Genomic DNA, 24,667 nt, shown 5'->3' on the forward strand with positions numbered 1-24,667 from the left:
TAGAAAGAGTCCCATTTAGCCTTCACCCAGCTTCTCCCAGTGGTGACATCGTATAGAGTTCTAATAAGATATCAAAACCAGGAAATTGACAATGGTACATTACCTTTAACTACACTACAGAACTTACTTAGTTTTTACCATTTGCTTTAAATCTGCATTTGTGTGTGTGTGTGTGTGTGTGTGTGTGTGTGTGTGGTCTTATTCTATGTATAGATTTGTGTAACCGCCACTACAACCAAGATACAGAACTGTTCTATAACCGCAGAAGAACTCCCTTATGCTACCTTATTGTATTCATAAATTCACCTCCCCTTCTGACCCCCCCTACTCCATCCCTGTCCCCTAGTAACCACTGATCTGCTTTTTATGTCTATAGTTATCTCAAGAATGTTATATAAATGGAATCCAACAGCATATAACCTTTGAGACTGAAGTTTTTACCTAAACATAATGCCCTTGAGGACCAGCCAGATTGTTGTAGGAATCAAACGTTCATTCCTTTTTGTTGCTGACTAGTACTCTGTTGTATGTATCAGGTTGTGTTCATTCATTCCCCAGATGAGGTACAGTTGGGTTGTTTCCTATTTTTTGCTATTACAAATAAATCTGTGTACAGGTTTTTTGCATGAACTTAAGTTTTCATTTTCGTCACATAAATGCCTGAGAGTATGAGTGATGGGTCATGTAGTAAATGTGTATTTAATTTTTTAAGAAACTGCCAAACTATTTTCCAGAGTAGCTATATCATTTTACATTCCTGTTACCAATGTATGAGAGATCTAGTTTCTCCTCATCTTCACCAGTACTTTGTGTTATCACTCTTTATTATTTCAGCTGTTTTAATAGGTATGTAGTTCTCTCTCCCCAAAACTGGCTCCTGAATAGGATGCAAGGTATATCTGTAACTCCTTCTTTCCTTGGTGCGCTTTTAAACAAGCTCACAGGCCCCTTTCATTCAAGGATTTCATCACATATCACTGAAGAGAAACATAATTCTTATTTATGGGTAAATTATAAGGTTTCTTGAAATATTAAGTTTATATAGCTAATGTCTCTTTTTGACACCCTTTTTGAGATAGCTCCAGGAAATATCTGTTAAGTGGGCCTAGAAATTTCTTTTAAGAGATGATCTACATTAGACTAAGCTACTCAGGGAGTGCCAAGCATCAGACTTCTGCTCAGGTCATGATCTCACTGCTTGTGAGTTTGAGCCCGGCATTGGGCTCTGTGCTGATACTTCAGATCCTGGAGCCTGCTTCAGATTCTGTGTCTCCCTCTCTGCCCCTCCCCTGCTTGCACATGCGTGCTTTCTCTCTCTCTGTCTCTCTCTGTCTCTGTCTCTCTCTCTCTCTCAAAAATAAACATTAAAAAATTTAAGGGGTGCCTGGGTGGCTCAGTCGGTTAAGTGTCTGACTTGGGCTCAGGTCATGATCTCACAGTTCATGAGTTCAAGTCCCACATCAGGCTCTGTGCTGACAGCCCGGAGCCTGCTTCAGATTCTGTGTCTCCCTCCCTCTCTGTTCCTCACCCACTCGCACTCTGTCTCTCTCTCTCTCTCAAAAATAAATAAAGATTTAAAAAAAAAATTTTTTAAAGACGAAGCTGCGCAGGATATAGTTCACAGGTGGCAAACTTAAATGCCCAACAAGCCAAGCAGGTAACATGAATAGATGAAGAAGGGCAGGTGCAAAGACAATCGACAGTGAAAGGGGCTATGAAGAACCAGAGAGCTCAAACCAATCTGAAGGGCACAGCCTCTACTCATTTCCAGCTGATGATTTCCTGAAGATCAAGAAATGAAGAGAAATCAGGAATCCAGTGAACTCTCCCAAATATCAATGTTGGCAACTAACTCCATTTCTTTAAAACAGGAAAGCATGTCAGACAAAACATGTCTGTGGGTCAGATGTGGCATACAGCCATCATTCTATCTTATCTGAGATGCACTTAACTCATGGAGGGCTGACAGCACTGCTCCGACTGGCAGGATTTTCAGTGCCTCCCGGTGCCTCTTTCCTTTCCTCTGGTTCTGGAATGGGTTTTCAGTCTTGTCCCTCTCGCTTCTGTAGGAGAGGAACGTACCATCTCTTGTCCCCAAAGACTTCACCAAGTCTTCAAAACCTCCTGTACTAACCATCCTCCAAGTTTCCTGGATGTCTCAGGCTCAGAAGTATGTGGAAGGACTATCTCTACCCATATGGTTGACTACAGCACAAGCTGTTTGTCAAGGCTGGTTCTACCTTAAGGAGAAATGTGGCTTCTTTTTGCAAAGCTCCAAATTCATAGCCTTGTCAGAGATTGGTCCACAGGAGCCTGCCCTCACTACATCTTGTCATTCCTATAAGACCCAGGAGAACATGGCTTTTCCTGTTCCCATGGGCCATCTCAGCCTGAGACACCTCCCCCTGAGTTTCTCCCTCAGATCTGAAGGGCATTTCCAGATCATTGATATATTCTAAAACTAATGACCAAGATATGGAAACAAGTTAAGTGCCCATTAATAGATGAATAGGTAAAGAAAATGTGTATATATGCAACAGAATATTTATTCAGTCTTTAAAAGAAAGGAAATCCTACCATTTGTGACAACATGAATGAACCGAGAAGACATTGTACTAAATGAAATCGGTCAATCACAGAAAGACAAATACTGTATGATTTCACCTATATCAGGTATCTAAAATAGTCAATCTCATTGAAGCAGAGAATAGTGGTTGACAAGGGCTGGAGGGCAAGGGAAATAGAGAGTTGTTATTCAATGGGTATAATAAAGTTTCAGTTATGTAAGATAAGTTCTAAAGATCTGCAGTACAACACTGTACCTGCAATTAACAATAAGGTATTGTGCACTTCAAAATTTGTTTTCTTAAATCTCATGGGCACCTGCATGGCTCAGTTGGTTAAGTGTCCTACTTTGGCTCAGGTCATGATCTCACAGTTCATGGGATCGAGCCCAAATCAGGCTCTATGCTAAGAGCACGGAGCCTGCTTAAGATTCTCTCTCACTCCCTCTCTCTCTGCTCCTCCCCAGCTCATGCTCGCGCTCTCATTCTCTCTCTCTCTCTCTCTCTCTCTCTCTCAAAAATAAATAAATAAATCTTAAAAAAAAACAAATCTCATTTTAAGTGTTCTTACCACAAAAAAAGACAGACAGACAGCCATACAAGGAAACTCTGAGAGGTGTTGAATATGTCTACAGTCTTGATTGTGGTGATAGCAACAGGGTTTGCATATGTCCAAACTCAGCAAATTGTACGCATTAAATATGTGCAGTTCTTTGTATATTAACTGTACTTCAATAAAGCTGTTTTTTATACATTTTTGAAAAAAAATTTTTAATGTTTATTTTTGAGACAGAGAGAGAGCATGAACGGGGGAGGGTCAGAGAGAGAGGGAGACACAGAATCTGAAGCAGGCTCCAGGCTCTGAGCTGTCAGCACAGAGCCTGATGAGGGGCTCGAACTCATGGACCATGAGATCATGACCTGAGCTGAAGTCAGACGCTTAACCGACTGAGCCACCCAGGCACCCCTACATTTTTGAAATTTTTTAATGTTTATTTATTTTTGCAAGAGACGCAGAACATGAGCTAGGGAGGGGCAGAGAGAAAGGAAGACACAGAATCCGAAGCAGCTCCAGTCTCTGAGCTGTCAGCATGGAGCTGGACCATGAGATCATTACCTTAGCCAAAGTCCAGACACTTAACCGACTGAGCCACCCAGGTGTCCCCAGTAAAGCTGTTTTCTAAAAAATTAATGAATGCCCTAACTCTCTCCTACTTAGGATGTAGAGTGTAGATAATAAATTCTGGGGTTTTTTTAAAGTTCATTTTTGAGAAAGAGACCACGAGCAGGGAAGGGGCAGAGAGAGAGGATCCCATGCAGGCTCTGCTCTGTCAGCACAGAGCCCGATGTGGGGTTCGAACTCATGAACCATGAGATCATGACCTGAGCTGAAATCAAGAGTCAGACATTTAACCAACTGAGCCATCCAGGTGCCCCTAGATAATAAATTCTTGAGTTGCGGAAGACAAGCAGCCCTCCACCTCCCTGGAGCATCCGAGTACTGAGTTGCACTAACTTTCATCAGCTGTGAGATAACTATAGTGTGGAGGGATTCGTGGGAAGACATGAGAGAAAAGTCAAGATGCACAAGAACACAAGAATTGATGAAAATAAGGCCTTGTACAGGAATCATATCAGTGAGAAAGGAAAAAATAAAAATTAAATGAAAAGAAAGTAAAATAAAACAACATTATGAGGATAATATCCTATTAGAACCTAAAGGTTAAGTCCACAGCCACAACTAAATCCTCCTGGGTTTGAATCCTGCCTCGCTACCGTTTACTAGCTTTGCAACCTTAGTTACTTTACGTCTCTGTGCTGTCAAGTTCCCCACCTAGAAAATGAGACTAATAATAGTAACTTCCTCTTAGGGTTGTTAAGAATAGCAAATATTAATACATGTATTTAGAACAATTTCTGGCACATAGTTAGATGTTCTATATGTTGCAAATACAGATGGCTCCTGACTTCCAATGGTTCGGCTTATGATTCTTTGATTTTATGATGGTGTGAAAGCAATATGTATTCAGTAGAAACCATACTTTGAATTGTGCCTTTTGATCCTTTCCCCGGGCTAGCGATGTGCAGTGTGATGCTGTCTTGTGATGCTGGGCAGCAGCTCCCAGTCAACCACAAGACCAGGAGAGTAAACAACAGGTACACTCACATCATTCTGCACCCAGACGACCATTCTGTTTCTCACTTTTCACTACCATATTCAACAAGTTACATGCGATAGTCAACATTTTATTATAAAAGAGGCTGTTGTGTTACATGGCTTTGCCCAACTTCCATAGACTAATGAAAGTGTTCTGAGAATGTCTAAGGTAGGCTAAGCTATCATGTTCACTAGGTTAGGGGTATTAAATGCATTTTCAACTTACAGTATTTTCAGCTCACGAAGGGTTCGTCAGGATTAATCCCATCATAAACTGAGGAAGATCCGTGTTCTTGTTCTTGTTATGGTTATTGTCACTGTTAAAAAGGACTTAAGGAAAGGGGCGCCTGGGTGGCGCAGTCGGTTGAGCGTCCGACTTCAGCCAGGTCATGATCTCGCGGTCCGTGAGTTCGAGGCCCGCGTCAGGCTCTGGGCTGAGAGCTCAGAGCCTGGAGCCTGTTTCCGATTCTGTGTCTCCCTCTCTCTCTGCCCCTCCCCCGTTCATGCTCTGTCTCTCTCTGTCCCAAAAATAAATAAACGTTGAAAAAAAAATTAAAAAAAAAAAAGGACTTAAGGATGGTGCTGAACCGAATTTCCTAAAAATAAAATTTAATAGGGGAAAAAAGTCAGTTCCTGCAAGTAGATTGAGGCAAGGGAAAAGAAACCACACAAGTACCAAAAAAATGATTTAAGTGGAAAAGTATTTTACAGGATACTTAGCATGGGGAATAAAAAGGTTATATGATAGCTAGATGGAGCTAGGAAAAAACTAGGCAATTAAACTACAGGGAAAATTTGTAACATTATTCGAAGAATTTATTTCGGAGCATAATCTTTGCCTGAATAATTTTATTTACAAGGCTGATGAAATTGGTCTATTGTGAAGATGCTTGCTATTTTCTACTCAGTAAATACCAGTAAATCAAGTTTCTACCTCTTCTCTCTCAAAGTTTAAGCAGAATGAAGACAAGTTAATTACTCTTATATATATTAAAGCTGTGGGTTTCCATAAAAAAAGAAAGAATGGCAATTGGAAATTTTTATTATTCTAGAGTTTTCAAAGCTTTCATACATTTGCATTTCATTCACACTGCCAGATAGCGCAATATAATGCCCCGATGAATTTTTCTTTCCTGTTTTTACCGTTGTCTTATAATTTAAAACCACGTCAGAATTGTGGACTTCCCAGGAAATATTAAAACTACACTGTTGCTAGACCCTGTTCACTGGAAAGCCTGTGCAGTAGAGTGCAGATCCTTTCATGTACTGTATACCTGATTCTATAAACATACTGTGATGATAATGTCTCACATGGAAATAAGAGAAAACTCTGGGTTAGCAGCAAGCAATAGGGTGGTTTTTTTTTTAAGTTTATTTATTTATGTCGAGAGAGAGAGAGAGAGTGGGAGAAGGGCAGAGAGAGAGAGGAAGAGAGAGAATCCCAAGCAGGCTACGCACTGTCCACGCAGAGCCGGATGCAGGGCTTGAACCCAGGAACCGTGAGATCGTGACCTGAGCCAAAATCGAGAGTCAGGTGCTCAATCAACTGAGCCACCCAGGCACCTCAAGCTGCAGTTTTTAAAACTATTTTTAGTTAAACTTGGAGGAGAAAAAAAAAAAAGGCTCTCCCCCCAAAGTGTCATGTGTGAACCTACAACACCCTGACCTCTTTCTCTCCTCCCTGATTATATGAATAACCCTGAGATCACCTCTTAGAACTGGTTTTAACCTTTAGCTGCAGTGGCCGCATTGCCATGTGTGTATGTATATGATGTTGTGTGTTGCACATAACCTTGGACCCCCACAGTTTGGTCCCTTTCTCAGCTACCCCTTGATAGTATGATGAGTTAACAAGTTGGTGGGTGACCTGCACAAAGCGAGACACAGCTATTTAATCTCTTGCCTGACATCACCCTTCCTGGGGCAATGCTGTACAGGGGTCTGTAAAAAGTCCTTGCTGTCTCAGCAGCCAATCAACTTAGAATCTTTTTTCTGGGTTTTTGTTTTGTTTTGTTTTCTTTCTAATCAAGGTATAAAAAAGCCCTAGGTTCAGTTGAAGTTCCTGATGAAGAAACACACTGAGATTTTTTTCAGTGATCAAATCTGCATATTTAGGCATGCCTGGGTAGCTCAGTCAGTTAAGTGTCTGACTCTCGATTTCCGCTCAGGTCATTATCCCAGGGTCATGGGATCAAGCCCCATGTTGGGCTTCACACTGCGTGTGGAGCCCGCTTGAGATTCTCTCCCTCTCTCCTCCTGCCCCTCTCCTGCTCAAGTGTGCTCTCTCCCTCTCTCAAAACAAAAAACAAAAACTGCATACTTGTATTTCAAACAATGTAGCTAAAACTTGATGTAAATTCCTTCTTCCCTTTTTTTTTGGCTTAATGAATATCATTTATTCAGTATAAAACCTTTGTATGTTCTATGTGTTAAGAATAAATGTACATTAAATCTAAAAAAACCAAAAATCAAAAAACCTACCCGGTTGCCAAACAATCGTGGAGATCAACACAAAGAAAGAGTTCATTTCCCAAAAAAAGACCATTTTCCTACCTGCCAACGTTCACTATAAACATTTATTACAAACTCACAGGACTCAACAGGAGGTAAAAAAGGTACAGGTTGCACTAAAGTTCATCAGCCCTGAGGTAACTATGGTTTGGACGACATCACAGGAAAACATGAGTGAAAAGTCAAGATGCACAAGAACACAAGAATGAAGTACTGGGATGGAGGCTGTGTTACCTTCTCATTTGCCAATTGATCGTTCATAAAGGTCGCCACTTTACACTTTCCTGAAGATTATGCTGCTACATAAGAACACAAGCGCTGGGGTTCAGAGAAGGCTAGGACATGGTCTAAGCTCATGAGAAGCTCTTAGACTAATGGAGGAGACAGATAAATGATATAATTTCAGCATAACATGCTGTGATAACACAGAGGTATACAGAGGGTGCTCTGGGCTCCCTCACCGAGGAAGCCTATGGACTAGCATATCAGTCTGATACCAAAACAATGGTTTCCATTCTGTTCATACATCTTAAAATGTACATGTGAAATTCTGTACGAATATCAAACATTACGCAGGACTTTCACATTTTAAGAAGCATTTATTTCCTGATAAAAAAGTGTAAGCTTTGAAGCAAATCCTTTCCAACTCACATACACACGTGCACACACACACATACACGCCTTGAAATGGTTGCAGAATAATTCTCCATACTGCATGAACAAAATGTGAACAAGTAAAGATGAAGAACAAATGCAAGTTGGAAATGAGGTGAGAGTGCTCTATAGCAGTGATGGTGAACAGAAAAACGACAGCATCGGTGATAAAGTAGATCATTTTCTGGTGGGAAGAGACTTTTATCGTTTCATTCGCTAATTGACATTTTATAAAGTCAACCATTTTACACTTTGCTGAAGGAAATTATTTAGCTATGTAAGGTTTATGTTTTCCTTATGAAAAAAGGGGAAAGGGAATGGCTCAAATCAGTCGATTGGGGTTTACTTTTGTTTGTAAGAAAATGTTTCAGCATCAGAGCTAAAGTTATCACCTCTTTAGCCCCAGGTGCCCTATCATCCGAGTCCCTATGTATGCTCCTTAGACCTCCAGCATGGACAGATATGGTGTCCAAATACCTGGAGTCCAAAGGGAGAGCTCCTGGTCAGCATGGCTCTGTTAATATTTGGGGCATTTTGTTTCAAAAGCCAGAGGAGTGTGCAGCATATTGGGAAAGTTCCCATCTTTTTTGTTTTTTAATGTTTTGGTTGTTTTACAAGACTAAACATCAGTTATTTGGAAGTTCCATTTATACCAAATACCATAGTCCCCAAGATGCCAGATAGTGGAGTCATTACAGAAAAGAGAAATAAAAATCTTTGAGCAGAATTTAATTGCTGTAAAACCTTTATTACCTATGGCACACATGGTTGTAAGAAACATTGTTACTATCAGTCTTTTATTTAAATGTTTATTTTGAGAGAGTGAGAAAGCGCCTGTGTGTGGCAAGTGGGGGAGGGTCAGAGAGAAAGAGAGAGAGAGAGAAAGAGAGAGAGAGAGAGAGAGAGAGAGAGAGAGAGAGAATCCCAAGCACACTCTGCACTGTCAACACAGAGCCCAAAGCAAGGGCTCAATCTCACAAACCACTTGATCCCGCCTGACCTGAGCTGAAATCAAGAGTTGGACACTTAACCAACTGAGCCACCCACCCAGGCACCCTTTTTTTTTTTTTTTAATGTTTAACTATCAGTCTTAAACATTGCATAGGTTGTAGAATCTCAGAAAATAGGGATAATGGCATCAAACTCTGGATACAGGTAACCCATGCTTTTTCAAAGTTCATGTTATACCTCTTCACTTTTATGCAAGGCCTACATTAGTACCTGTTTTCAGTGATGGAAAGAAATCCCAAGAGGATTTTCACTTTTACCAAAAAAAAAAAAAAAAAGGATTTTATACCAAAATGTTCAGCATTTGTTCTGCAGGAAGATGTCATAGAGGCAGCATGCACCCGGAGCAGTGAGGGTGACCCCCCCCCCCCCCACCAAGCTCCTTCTCCGGGAACCACACTCAGCCTCTCAGTATCTAGCTGTCACAGTTCCGAACTGTGTCATCTGTGAGCATCTCTCTGTGCTTTATCTTGATTTATCCTGCATATTCATTAGCAAGCTGTGTCCTAAGGTTTCAGAAAAGCCTAAGAGAAGTCATGTTAGGGGTCTGGAAATGCTCAAACATTTTTTCATATGCACTCACGGTAATTGTTTCTTTGCTGTATGCCATTTCAGCTTACATCAGTTTTCAAAGGAATGCTCTACTTTCAGATAGTGGGGGGAAACTATATGTAATAAAATAACATTCAATGTACTGAAAACATGCATGGAGTATGGATTTTAATATTAATTCAAATGTTGGGGCACCTCGGTGGCTCACTCAGTTAAGCGTCCAACTTCAGCTCAGGTCATGATCTCACAGGCCGTGAGTTTGAGCCCCGCATCAGGCTCTGTGCTGACAGCTCAGAGCCTGGAGGCTGCTTCAGATTCTGTGTGTCTCTCTCTCTCTGCCCCTCCTCCACTCATGCTCTGTCTCTGTCTCTGTCAAAAATAAATAAACATTAAAATTTTTTTAATATTAATTCAAATGTTTACTATTTACATTATAGCTACTTCACACTTCATACGGATATGTACCCCCACACATCCCACCCTCTGTCAGTGTACACTAGTTTACCAAGGGACCAAAAGCCTCTTAGGCCACAGATAGACATTTTACCTCATTTCTGACCTCTTCCTGGGCAGAGAGAAGAGAATCATGTCATGTGGAGCAAAGACATTAGAATTTGAGACTACCTCTCAAATAATGAAACAAAAGGTAATGTCCCTAGGTCAAGGAGCAGCCCTCACTATTTTCAGCCCCTCAAAGATGTTTTCTGAGTGACTAGTATGTGTCAGACAATGTGCTGAGTGTTAGTGGCATTCGTTTCCTTGAGAAATCCGTACTTTTTTTTTTTTTATTCATTAACCAAATTGCTACTGAATGTCTGGTACTATACTTAAAACCAGAAATACTACGGTAAATAAGATACTCTTCCTCCCCAAAAGGACTTGCAGTCTTCAGTTGGAGTACAAGATATGAAGAAGCCACTTTGCTTCAGGGGATGCATTCTGAGACGGGGTAAGCAGGGGATCCCAGACCCACCAGCTTCCCCAAGGTGACATTTATGCTAGACCTGAAAGGGGGTGAGGTGGGGGTGCTGGTGGAGCTCAGAAAAGAGGAAGCAGATGGCAGTACAAAGTCCTAGAGCCAGAGAGAACTCAGTGCATTCAGGGACCGGTCAGTTATTCAGAATGAATGAGTGCAGGAAGTGGTAGAGAGAAAGAGAGACTGCACTAGTGGAAAGCACCAGTAAGCTCCAAAGTGCCTCGAAGGCCAAGCCAAGGCATCTGCCCTTTGTCCTGAGAGCAGGTTTCCCCAGAGTGTGGCTGGGTGGTAAGCAACAGAAGTTTAGATGGTACACAAACCAGCATTTTTTATTTGGGCAGTTAATGGATTTAATATACATTAGAAAAATATATAACCCATTGATCTGATATATTATTTCTCTTAGGTTACCACTTGAGATGAGGCTGAGTGAGAAAAAGTGATTCAATTTGTAAACAAAAATATTAAATGCACTATTATATGATAGTTGGTACACTAGCAACCATAAGCGACTGGTGTTTGGGGAAAACAGTCTAAGATCAACAGAGTTCCATGGAAAGATTTCATGCAGGGAAGTAACCTGACACGACTTCCAAGTTGGAAAGAAGACTGGTTGTAGAGAATGCAAGAGTAGCGTTTGTAGAACTTCCAGTTAAAGTCCAGATTCTGAAACCAAGTTTAAAGTTGTCCATCAACTGATGAATGCATAAAGAAGATGTGGTTTATATATACAATGGAATACTACTTAGCAATGAGAAAGAATGAAATCTGGCCATTTGTAGCCATGTGGATAAAACTGGAGAGCATTATGCTAAGTGAAATAAGCCAGGCAGAGAAAGACAGATACCATATGTTTTCACTCATATGTGGATCCTGAGAAACTTAACAGAAGACCAGGGGGAAGGGGAAGGGGGAGTGGAAAGTTACAGAGAGGGAAGGAGGCAAACCATAAGAGACTCTTAAATGCTGAGAACAAACATAGGGTTGATGGGGCATGGGGGAGAGGGGAAAGTGGGTGATGGGCATTGAGGAAGGCACCTGTTGGGATGAGCACTGGGTGTTGTATGGAAACCAATTTGACTATATATATATATATATATACAAGTTGTAAGGGGCAGGGATTTTTCAGTTTAACATAATGGGATAGAATAAAGAATACCAGACGTCATCGCATATAACACAATGCACATAGACCGACAAAGTGTCATTCAACTAGTATGTACCAAACACGTATTGTATGCAAGGTGCAGTCCTAGGCACTGAGAATACAGTTGGTGAACAGAACAGACAATGTCCTTGATCTCACAAGGTTGACATGTTGCTGAGGAAAGGACACAACAAGGGAGTAACCAAGTACGTACATAAGACGCTTTAAGAGGTGGTAAACTTTTAAAGGCAATACATCCAAGGGGAGAAATGTAAGCTCCATACAGGCTGTCTCTCACTGCTGTGTCCCAAGAATAGGAACAGTGCCTGGAACATAGTAGCTGCTCAAAAAGTATTCTTTGAATGAACGAACAAGAGATGTGGTTGGCTCAACTTAAGGAGTAACAATAGAAATTAAGAGAAACAGATGGGTTCAAGTTATATTTAAGAGATAAAATACGCAGGGCTTAGTGTGCAAAATAGATTTAAGGGCTGAGAGATAAAAAGAAGAGGAACAATTTCTCAATAGCCTATTCTAAACATAGCAACCAGACTGACCATGGGATTTCTGCACTCAAACCCTCCCACGGCTTCCTATGGTACTCAGAGAAAAACCCCACATCCTTACAATGGCAATAAGGCTGTACATGATCTGGGCTGGGTATCTCACTGACCTCGTTTCTAATCATCTCCCCCTCGTTCTCTCTATTCCAGCCACACTGGCCACCTTGCTGTTCCTCAAAGCCCCAGTTAAATTCCCAGCCAAAGCCTTTGAACTAGCTGTCCTCTCTTCCTGAAATGCTCTTTTCCCCAGTACTCACATAGCACAGTCCTCATACCTGCAGGTGTCTCCTTCTTTGTGAGACCTACTCTGACCACCCCATCTAATACCACGAATTCACTCTCCATGAAATTCATTGCTCTGCCTGCTCAGTTTCCCCCAATAGCATTTATTGTGATATATATCTCACTCTAACATGGTACATAATTTATTTATTATCTTCATTGTCTGTCTCCCCACAAGATTGTAAACTCTCCTAGAGCCTATAACACTGCTTGGCACACTGTAGGTGCCCCAAAAATACTTGTTAAATAGGGGCGCCTGGGTGGCTCAGTCGGTTAAGCGGCCGACTTTGGCTCAGGTCATGATCTCACGGTTTGTGGGTTTGAGCCCTGCATTGGGCTCTGTGCTGACAGCTCAGAGCCTGGAGCTGGCGTTGGATTCTGTGTCTCCTGATCTCTCTCTGCCCCTCCCCCACTTGTGCTCTATTTCTCAAAAATAGTTAAAAAAAAGTTTCTTTAAATATTTGTTAAATAAAGAAATGAAAGATGACTCTTAGTTTTCTGGTTTGACCAACTGCAACCATCTGGTTTGACCAACCATCAGGTGGCTCACTGAGGCAGGAAACATAGGAAGTTGAGGGCTTTGGTGGGAAACAAGTTCTGTTTGGGACATGCTGAGTCTGAGTGTCTTTGAGACCAACACCTAGGTGAGAATGACCTTTACACAGTTGCATTTATGGGCCTGCTGCTTAAAAGAGGGTCACTGGATTATAAATTTGAGGATCACTTGATTATAGATGGCATATGAATGGGTGTCACGGGCAAGAAAATGTATGTAGAGAAGAACCTTGAGAAACAGTAGGAGGTAAGAGAGCATAGTCAGAAGAACCCAGGGAGCAGAGATAAAGAGGAAACAGGGAGGAAAACCAGGGGTTGTGAAAGTCCATGGGAGAGTAGTTTTAAGAAGGAAGATAAGGGGCGCCTGGGTGGCGCAGTTGGTTAAGCGTCCGACTTCGGCCAGGTCACGATCTCGCGGTCCGGGAGTTCGAGCCCCGCGTCGGGCTCTGGGCCGATGGCTCAGAGCCTGGAGCCTGTTTCCAATTCTGTGTCTCCCTCTCTCTCTGCCCCTCCCCTGTTCATGCTCTGTCTCCCTCTGTCCCAAAAATAAATAAAAACGTTGGAAAAAAAATTAAAAAAAAAAAAAAAGAAGGAAGATAAATAAGTTATCTATAGCTGTGGAACAATTACCCCAAAATTTAGTGGCTGAAAACAATTCCTGTTTAACATCTCACTCTTCCTGTGGGTCACGAAGAGTTTTAGGATATCTTACAAGTCTGCAATAAGGTGTTAGCCAAGGCTGTGGGCTCATCTGAAGGCCTGATTGGAAAGTGATCCTCTTCCAAACTGTTAGCAAACTGTTCCAATTGTTGGCAGGGTTCAATTTTCCGAGAGCTGTTAGGATGAAGGCCACACACAGATCCTCCTCAGGTACCTTGCAACCTGGGAGTTTGCTTCAACAGAGCAAACGAACAAGAAGATTCAGAGGAAAAGTGCAAGCAAGTCTTTCATAACTTAACCTCCAAAGTGCCACATCATCATCCCATCTCACTTTTGTCTGACTCTCTTCATTAGAACAAAGTTTCCAGGCTCAGTCTACACACCAGGGGAGAGGATTATAAAAGGGAGTGAATACCGGGAGGTGGAGATCACTAGGATCCATTTTTGAAACTGCCTCCCATAGAAGATGTGTCTGCAGTGTTAGGTGTCGAAGAGTATCAAGTATCCAGAAGATTTGGCAATAAGGAGGACCCATTTGTTTTTTCAGAAAGAACTGGCTTAGGGGACTGTGGAAGCAAAGTCCAGACCATACTACACTGAGAAGTGACTTTGAATGGAAGAAGTAGAGAGAGCCATCCTAAACAATTCTTTCAAGATGCTTAGATATGAAGAAAAGGATAGAGATAGGGTGGCTGAAGGAAGGAATGGAGTCAAAGCCGGATGACAGGCTTTTTAAAAATTGAAGGAGATTTGAACATATTTAAATGTTTTGGGGCAGGCATGAGTAGAAAGGAAAGGATTGTGGTCAGAGCAAATCATGCAGATGGTTCGATAAGGGATGGAGAAGGCCAGTAGTAAGTCCAAGAGAAGATGGTAAGGACTGAATAACCACCTTCCCTTCTTCTCTACATACATCTTCTTTTATTAAGCCCTTACTTGCACAGTCTTATTGTATTGAGTGATTTACCTGTATTATCTCATTTAATTCAGCTCTCAAAGGTAAGACCTTTATCACCATTATATAGACCAAGAAACAGTCTTGGAGAAAATAAGGAACTCACCTAAGGTCACACGATACATAAGAAGAGTAAAATTTTAGATCAACCTGTAGGCCAATGGGTCTCAAAGTGCAGCCCCAGACCAGCAGTAACAGCTGACAGGAACTTATTAGAAATGCAAATGAGCGGGTCGTACCCCAGACCTAGTGAATCTGAAACTCTGAGGGTAGAGCCTCAGTAACTTGTGTTTGAACACACTCACCCTCCAGATAACTCTGAAGTTTGAGCAGCAAGCACTGTCCAGGGTGATACTGCCTCTCAAGGTCCAAACTGGGGCAGATGACAGAATTATTTAGAAAGTTAAGGGAGAGTAACAGGGTGCAGAAACCCAGGATGTTGTCTGGGATTCTAGCTTGGGTGACTGACAGAGAAATCACCAGAAGAAGAAGGAGGTATGGTAGAGAAAAATGGTGAATTTAGTTTTGGACAAGATGGATTCTGAAGTTCTTTTAGGCAAACAGGTGGGACTATCTAGTAGACAAATATGTGTCAGGTGGTTGAAGGACAGGCCATGACAGAGACAAGTCTGTCCCTAACATTTGCAGGGCCTGAGACAAGAGTACAAGTTACCATACAACATAGACCTAAATATTAAAGAGTTATAAATCAAACTTACTGTAAAAATACTGTCTCCATTTACCTTGATACACATATCTACATAATGATGAAAATTTTAAATCATGCATAAAGCAATGGCTTTGATATGACTGAATACTGGCAAAATGACAAAGACACCTTGGGAGTTCTCTTGATGGGTTGGCAGTTGGATGAGTCATAAAATATACACATAATTCATGAATTGCTGTTTACTCCATGAAATTTATTTTTTCATGCCTTCATTTCAGCAAAATTTTCAGGAATGTTATAATGAAGATTTTCACATAATTTGTATTCAGTGGATAACAGTGATTCAAAGTGCTAACAAAATAAATGTAACTACTAAAAGTACACAAAATTTTAAATAAATTGTCATGAAAAATATAAACCAAAGAAATGTATGGATTTAAAAATTATCTTTCATGTAAGTTTTTCAAAGTTATTTTCTTCTAAACTATTCAAAACTGTTAAAAATTAAAAAGCAAAATACAAATTATAATTAGTATCAAACATTTAAATCAAAACTATTTAAATTTGAAAGCTTTAGTTTTCTGACAACTTAAATCTTATTGAATATTGTTATTAAGATAGAATTATTCTCAACTCTAGCGATGTTCAGATTTTAGTTATCTTTTGCTGCATGACAAAGTACCTCAAAACTTAGTGGTTAAAAATAATGATCTATTAATTTCTTATTCTATGTGTTGGCTGCCGGATCCACCGGTCTTCCTTGGGCTCATTCATGAGACTGTAGTCATGGGGTGGCTCAGTGGGAGCTAGGAGGTCTAAGATGACCTCATTCACATGTCTGGGGCCTTTGAGGGAATAGCTAGGAGGTTAGGATCTCTCTCTCTCTCTCTCTACATGGTTTTCTCATCATTCAGTAGTCTGAATGAATGTGGCTTCCTTGCATTATGGCTGGATCCTAGCAGGAAAGCAGAAAGCTGCTAGGCCTAAGGCTCAGCCCCTGAAATGACTCAGCCACTTCTGTCCCAATCTACTGGTCAAGGCAAGTTATAAAGTCATCCCAGATTCAAATGGAGAGAAACAGACCCTACTTTTTTTTTTTTTTAACTAGGCTCCATGCCCAACATGGGGCTTGAACTCATAACCCTGAGACCAAGAGTCATATGCTCCACTGACTGAGCCAGACTGGCGCCCCAATCTCTAGTTCTTGATGGGAGAAATGGCATGAGTGGACAGGGATGGGAGGAATTATTGACAGCTGTCTTTGCAAACAATTTACCACAAGCCATCTGGTTGGTTATTTCCACAGCTTCACTTATGTATGCCTAGAACTTACCATACACACAAATTTAAAATAATCCTATTAACTAGTTTGTATGATTAACAATAATATTGTTTAATATAGTACAATGTTCCTCCATCACTCTGTGCAACTATTGTGAATACCAAGAGAATTACAATTTAGAATGTGAAAAGAAGCAAGAAAATGATGTTCAGCACTACTGGGAAACACTTTGTTATGCAATAATCTATTACACAGTCTAAGAAGGAGTTGACAAGTTAATTGTCTAAATACTTACTCTGCTCAAATCCTCTCTGAACTCAGAAGCAGTATCCATCTCCAATGTCAGAAACATAAATTTGGAGGCAGTTGCTTTTTTGGGGGGGGGGGAGAACACAGGGCAAGAGATGAGGAGAAGTATTTCCCCAGGGACCTGAATAGCACTAATTGGTATAGGGGATGTTTCAACACATAGGTCACGTTGTACCTGTACTGGATCCTGAATGACAGTGGTGCCTAGGTAGTCCTCAATCAACTTACACTGTGTATGTTTGCATGTGCAGGGACCTCAAAAGTACACAATCTAGGGTGGCATCCTCTTATCTAATGGAGGTACTGGGGAGATCTCATTGGATAGGGGGTAACATGAGAGTGAAGGAGAGATAATCCAGGGAGAGTGGGTAGGAGTGAGAAGAGTAGTGGGCTAAAACGGTGAAACTCTGGGGAATAAACACACTGTTTACAGAATAGATGGGCTGAAATATCCACCAAGAGAGGAAGTAATTAAAGAAATTCTGGCATGTTCATTCTATGAATACTAAGAACTCCTTTCTCTCATTGTCTCTGTCTGTCTTTGTCTCTGTCTCTGTATATATAGTGTCCATATACCCATGGTTTGATAACTAAAGTAAAACATAAAATAAAAATAACCAGCAAGGTGTAGAACAATAAGTATAACATGATTTATATTACATTTATATCACACACACACACACACACACACACACACACACACACACACACGACTACATAAAAAAAGGACTGAGAAGCAAATACTGCTTCTAGTTTGCTAGAGCTTGGAGGTGCGAAGGCAAATTTTCACATTTTATTCAGCAACTTAGAATAATTTGTTGCCTCTGAAACTGAGTTTTCTTTTATGTAAAACAGAGATAATAGTCACCTTACAGAGTTATTTTTTTAAACTATTGAGGAAATAAATAATTGAGATAAAATTCACTCACCACAAAATTCACCCTTTTAAAGTGTATAATTCAGTTTTTTGGTGCATTCACAAAGTTGTGCAACCATCACCACTTCTAATCCAGAATGTTTCATCACCCCATACAGAAGCCCTATACGCATTAGCAGTCATTCCCCTCTACCCCTTCCTTCCAATCCCCAGGGACCACTAATCTGCTTTCTGCCTCTACGAATTTGGCTATTCCAGCTGGACATTTCATATAAGTGGAATCATATAATATTTTCAAGGCTCGTCCATGTTATAACATGTAACAGTACTTTATTCCTTTTTATGGCTAAATAATAGTCCATGGGATGAGTGTATCACAATTTGTTTATCCATTCATCAATTGGCAGACTTTTGGGTTGTTCCCATATTTTTGCTACTATTAATATTGTTGCTATGAACATTCCTGTACAAGTTTTTGTTGTGGACATGTGTTCTCATTTCTCTTGGTTATACATCTAAGAATCAAATTGCTGAGTCATGGGGAGCTTGGGTGGTTCAGTTGGTTAAGTGTCATGATTTCGGCTCATGTCATGATCTTGTGGTTCATGGGCACGAGCCCCACGTCAGATTCTGTGATGACAGCTCAGAGCCTGGAGCCTGCTTCCGATTCTGTGTCTCCCTCTCTCTCTGCCCCCACCCTTTGCTTCACTCTGTCTTTCATAAATGAATAAACATCAAAAATTTTTTTTGATTTGAAAAAAATTGCTGAGTCATATGTTAACTCTATGTTTAACTTTTTGAGGAATTGTCAAATTCTTTTCTACAGCAGCAGCAGCACTATTTTACATTCCCATCAACAATGTATGAAGGCTCCAATTGTTCCATATCTTTGTCAACATTTGGTGTAGCCATCCTAGTGGGTATGATGATATGGTATCTCATTGTGGTTTTAATTTGCATGTCCTTGACAACTAATAATGTTGAGCATCTTTTCACATGCTTATTTTCCACTTGCATATCTTCTTTGAAGAAATGTGTGTTTCCTTTGCCCATTTTAAAATCAGAGTATTTGTGGGGTGGCTGGGTGGCTCAGTCAGTTAGGTGTCTTTGACTCAGGTCATGATCTCACAGTTGGTGGGTTTGAGCTCCACATAGGGCTCTGTGCTGACAGCTCAGAGCCTGGAGCCTGCTTCAGATTCTGTGTCTCCCTCTCTCTGCCCCTCCCCTGCTCGTGCTCTCTCTCTCTCTCTCTCTCTCTCTCAAAATAATAAATTAACATTAAAAAAAATAAAATCGGAGTATTTGTCTTTTTATTGTTGCAGGGTAAGGGTTCTTTATATATACTGGATATTAATCCTTTATCAGATATGTGACTTGCAAATATCTTCCATTCAGTGGATTGTCTTTTTACTTTCTTGATAGTGCTATTTGAAGCACAAAAGCTTTTAATTTTGATGAAATCCAAATTATCTATTTTTTTGAATTGCTTGTGCTTTTGGTGTGATAGTTTTAAAAACATTGCCTAATATAAGGTCACAAGAATTTACACCTATGTTTTCGAAGAGTTTTAGCTATAAAACTATATGTTTTAGCTCTTACATTTGGGTTGTTGATCCATTTTGAGTTAATTTTTATATATGGTGATAGGCCACAGAGTTCTTCTGTGGTCACATCTTCTTTTTGAGAAAAAACATAATCACCCAGGTTGATTACTCACCTTATCCACCATCTTTGGTAACTGCTAGTTGTTTCCAAAAGATGAAGACTTGGCATAAGTAGAGATTTCAAAGCAGAGGCGGTTCTCAAAGGCAGCCTCAGCACCAACCTAGATAGTGGGGCACTTCTGGCCCAAGCATAAACCTTCCCAGGATGACTGCATAGGAAGGAAACCATGCATTTTGACATAAATATTTGTCATGAAACTTCACAGTTTCATCTTGGTGTTCCTATGTTCATCTCCATATGTATTTCATCATATGAGCTTTAGGTAGAATTAATTACCTTTTGAGGATTTACTACTGCCCAAATTCTTCACTTAAGTCTAAGCCCCAGCTACCAAAACATGCCAGATATCTTCTCTGAATCTTCAACATTCCCAGGGGCTCCACACAGGACTCTCTTTGGGACAGTCTCACTGAAATCTCAGTGTTTTCAATGGGGAGTTGGGATGGGGTAGGGGAAACTTTGCCGCCAGGGTACATTTGGCCATGTCTGGAGATATTTTTGGCTGTTACAACTGAGGGGGTACTAGTGGCAGCTAGTGGGTAGAGACCAGAGATATTGCTAAACATCCTACAATGCACAGAACAGCCCTCCAAAACAAAACCGCATCCAGATGTCAGTTGTGCCAAGGCTGAGAAGTCCTAACTAGACATATGAGAGTTGATTATGCTGACATCTTGGACTAGGGCAGGAAGATGTGATGGTTCTGGAATTAGATGTACCTGGGTTCAAACTTCAGCTCTTGAGCTCCTCTTAGCACCTCTATGGACTTGAGCAAGTTTCTTAACCTCTTTGAGCCTTAGTTTCTTCATCTAATAACCCTCTAACCATATATATATATATATATATATATATACACACACATGTATATATACGTATATATACACATATATATGTATATATGTATATGTATATACATATATACAAAATGTATAGCATAGTGGCTGGCACATATTAAATACTCAAATATTAGCTCACATGAACATAAGTGATAATAATATCTTAATAAAAATACCTTAGGGCTTCTTTAAAGTCAGGTTTAGTGCGTTAATTTAGATAGAGTGAAATCATCCTTTTTAAATGTACAGTTCAGTGAGTTTTGACAATCTGCGCAACTGTGTAACCACACACAATCAGGGTATCGGTTTCATCATGCCCCAGATTCCCCCATACCCTTTGGTAGAAAAATCCCCACCACGTTGATCTACTTTCTGTCCCTGTCATTGTTTTGGCCTTTTCAAAGTGTCATGTAAATGGAATCGCAGAGCATGTAGCCTTTGAGTCTGGCTTCTGTACTTTCATAATGCTTTTGCAATTTCACTATGATTTGCATGCATCAGTAGCTTTGCTCCTTTTTATTGCTGAGTAGTATTCCGTAGTTGATATGTACGACAGTCTGTTCATTTACCAGTTCACAAAATTTGGTTGTTTCCAGTTGTTGGGCTATTATGAATAAAGCCGTTATAAAAATTAGCATAAAGGGCTTTGCGCCGACACATGCTTTTGTTTCTCTTGGAATAAACAAGTTTAACACCAGGAGCGCGATTTCTGGGTACTATGGTGAATGCATGTTTAACTTTGTAAGAAACCGCCAAACTGCTTTCCAAAGTGACTGTACCATGTAGCATCGTTGACCTACACCCTCTACAACCTAGCTAGCGCCTGGTGTTGTCAGATTTTTGTTTTGTTTTGTAATTTAATCTCTGTCATCCTAGAAAGTAGGTGGTGGGTGGTATCGTGGTTTTAATTTGCATTTTTCCTAATAACTAGTGATGTTGAGTTCCTTTGTTTTGATTTCATTTTACCACATACAGACCATTTTGGATCCTTTAAACCTCACAACAACTATATTAGGTAGGTAGAAACAAAACAGCATGTTCATACTGACAAGAATACTGCCTTCTCTCCACCCCACCATCTCCAAAGTGACTGCTTCCTCATTTCCCATAAGAAAAGAAACGTCTGGTTTTGGATACTCTCTGGCAACCTCGAGCTGTGGCCAATCTGCGTCATTCTTACTGTGTAATTAGAGGCTAGGTGCCCACGTGTCTCATTTTTAGGATCCTGTGGGCTACATTTGGCCCAGATTAGGTTATACTTTAGGCATTTTGCTGCATATCTCTTCTTTCTCCCTCAATGTTCCTTTCCTCAGGAGGCGCTTCAAAGAACAAACAGATCTGGGTAGGAGTGAATGAGGAGTCTTGCTCTCTGAGGATCGTGGGGTGATAGAGACCTCCATCGGGTGCTCTCTCTAAGCAGGAAAGCAAAGAAAACCCAAACCCACCAGCCCACGATGGCGCAGAGTCCTGCCTTCAAACCCAGCAACAGCGAGAGCTGCTCCACATACTAAAATCATCGGTCCACAGGGATTCTGCCTATGTCACCAAGTGGACATCGGCCTGCCCACAGTGTCTGTATTTTTCTCTGCCTCCTTCGCACATAGACCCTGTCACCCCCTCCAGTTTTCCTTGCCCTCCTAGTTATGGTTTACCAGGGAAAATGTAAGATCCGTTGTTAAATTTGAATTTCAGGTAAACAATAAATAATTTTTGGCACAAGTATATCCCATGTGATATTTGAAGCCTTCCTTCACCGCCAGTGTTGGAGAAGTTAGCTTATTTTTATTAAGGAAATCAAGCTCTTACTTGGGGAGAAAGAAAAGAACCTATTTGATTTTTAAACCTATGTTTGTTTCTGTTTTGTATTTTCCCCAGGCACAGGGTATATAAACAACTACTTATTTTCCCCAGCCCTGCATCAGTCATGACACTTCAGAAGCATAAAGCACCAGAGCTAGGTGGCAGTGACCTACCTTTCAGTAACAATTCCTGTAAGAAACAGAAAAGCAAAGCTGCTTCTGGGCTGGCTTCGGGTATAGTCAGATGAAAAACTGACTACCCCTCCTGTTAGCCTCAGCATGGCTAGGAAGGAGGCGAGCCAACCTCTCTTAAAAGGTCACTTAAATTCATTTCAGGAATCAGCTTGATGTAAATTTAACATTAAACTTTTTGAGTTATTGCACTATTCCCACACTCACCAATAGCAAGCCTCCCCTGTAGAGAGGGCACAAGCCAATTCAAGTGCTCCATTATCTCACACAGGTGAACAGGAAAATAAATGCAAAATATAAATAAAAGTGAATGCAGTAAGCATTGCTTGTAAAATACGAGAGAAAAAAAAATGTATTGACTCCTTCCTATGCCCAAGTTCCCTATGAGCATCGCCCAAACGCATCTAGTTTTACTTAACATATTTATGAGTTGTGTGTTCTACAACTCTGAATAGGTTAGGAATTTCTCCAACTCTAGGGGAGTAGCTTGGATTTGAATTAGGATCAGTGTGATTCTCGAAATGGGTCTCCCTACTAATCTACACAAGTCTGGTGCCGTAATTACTCAGGGGGAAAGAAAAACTTCCTAGTAAAAATGCTCAGTAGTGTTATAGGAATTATAGTCAATCAGCCCCAGAGCACAAGGCCTGTGATTCCACCAAGTAAGCAGGGCCCATCTAGGCAGCTTTGACAGTGATGAGAAGGATGGGTTCCAGGTGCCCCAGCCGTGGACTGTTTCAGAGGCAGTACTGGGGCTCCAGTGGAGTGTCAGGACTGGGTGTGGGTATCCAAAAATCATTGACACAGAGGAATAAAACTATCTTATGATTTCCAGAGACCAGAGCGGGAGGAAATGACAGCCCAGCAGGCAGGAAAATCCAATCACGTTTCTAGCCACCATGAGGTACTGTGACTCTGAGGTAATGTCTGGGCCAGCCATGGCTTGCTTCGGGACTGAGACCTGCGTCCTCAGGTGTGAATGCCAACAATAACAAGAGTTAACACTCACAGAGCTCTTTCCAGGTGCTAGGCTCTCTGCACTGAACATCTATAAACCATTTAATCCTCACCACAACCCTTTGAGAGAAATCATCTTATTGTCTTCCTTTCATCTGCGAGGAAACTGAGGCAGAGAGAGGTTAAGTGACTTTTCCAAGATCCCACAGTATAAAGTGGCAGAGCTGGGATTCAAAGAGGACAGTCTGGCTCCAGAGTCTGTGCTCTTAACCATCCCACCATACTGCTATGTGCTCAGTATCTGCACCTGTCCAGGAGGCAGACCCAGGCAGTGCTAGTAAGGTCTGAAGAAAGGGTTGAAATTATGAGCTGGAATCAGCTTACTAAAGGAGGGGAAAATCAATGGAGAAGGGCCACAGTTAAAGGACAGAGGGAGAGTGGGAAGCTGCTGAGATACACAAAGAAAGAACAATCAGAGGGGTGGGGAGGGAATCAGGCTTGTGCAATAGCAGGGGAGCAGAAGGAGGAGAAAGCTTCAGAAAGAAAGGGCATCTACAGTGCCCAGTGCTGCAGAGAAATCTAGAAGAGTAGGGGCTGAGAAATGGACATTGGAATTGGCAATTTGAAGCAGCTTGCATTGATAAGATTTGGTTATTCTGTAAGAAAACAGATTTGGCTTCAATAATAAGGCCAAAACAATAGTGTGAAGTGTATTTCCTCTCACAGAACCGTCCAGCATAAACACTTCAGGACTAATACGGCCATGCTATCTTATTGGGGACCCATGCTCCTTCTGTCTTGTCTTGTTCTGCCATCTTGAGCCTAAGGTTTCTATCTCAGATCCAAAATTACTAGCTCATGTCATCCCTCCACAGGATGAAGATAAAAAGGAAAAGTGGATGGCATGCCCCATCCTTTCAAGGGAATACCCAGAAGTCACATGCATGGAAACACCTACCTGCACGGGAACCTGGAAAATGCCACTGTTGGCTGGGAAGTCTGGTACTCAGCTAAAACTGATGGGTTCCATTTCTAAAGGAATAAAAAGATCAACAGACATTGGGACACAACTCTCTGTCATAGAGGTCATTGGTCATTTTTGCAGTTAGTTTCATCCAGGGGGCTGTAGGGAGTTTGCAGGGAGAGGATGGAGTGCACAGAGAGGAGGAAGTACCATGTGAGAAGGTTGGTGCTCACTGGATATAGAGGAAGTGATGGTATTTGGAGGAAGAGCAGAAGAGGGAGATGGTCTGTACAAAAGGGGGAGAACTAGGTATGTTAAATGGAATACAGAAAAAATCAAGAGGGGAGAAAGAAAGACCAGATGCCGGAGAGGGTGAGGACAGCTGGAGAGGTCAGCCTTGGACACTGCTTTCTCTGAAACCAGAGGGAAGGAGAAGACAATGTGTAAAGATACAGAGACATTTTAATGTGG

At 41.1% G+C, this 24,667-nt stretch overlaps 1 long non-coding RNA gene across 4 annotated transcripts in view; it reads right to left on the bottom strand.

The window, feature by feature from the left end:
• Nucleotides 1–9,758: 9,758 nt before the first annotated feature.
• LOC109503484 overlaps nt 9,759–24,667 on the bottom strand; it is a 33,943-nt gene continuing 19,034 nt past the window's right edge. Inside the window, exons 5-8 of one of the 4 annotated variants that reach the window (XR_006585119.1) lie at nt 24,191–24,264; nt 19,441–19,596; nt 16,833–16,906; nt 9,781–9,816 (exon numbers count right to left, since the gene is read on the bottom strand). This is a non-coding gene — a long non-coding RNA (uncharacterized LOC109503484). Of the gene's footprint in view, nt 9,817–13,569; nt 13,805–16,832; nt 16,907–19,440; nt 19,597–24,190; nt 24,265–24,667 lie in introns of those variants that run through there. The other 3 variants (XR_006585117.1, XR_006585118.1, XR_002162483.3) reach the window with 3 other exon arrangements.

Source organism: Felis catus, chromosome C2 (assembly GCF_018350175.1).
Source record: "Felis catus isolate Fca126 chromosome C2, F.catus_Fca126_mat1.0, whole genome shotgun sequence".
NCBI classification, from domain to species: domain Eukaryota; kingdom Metazoa; phylum Chordata; class Mammalia; order Carnivora; family Felidae; genus Felis; species Felis catus.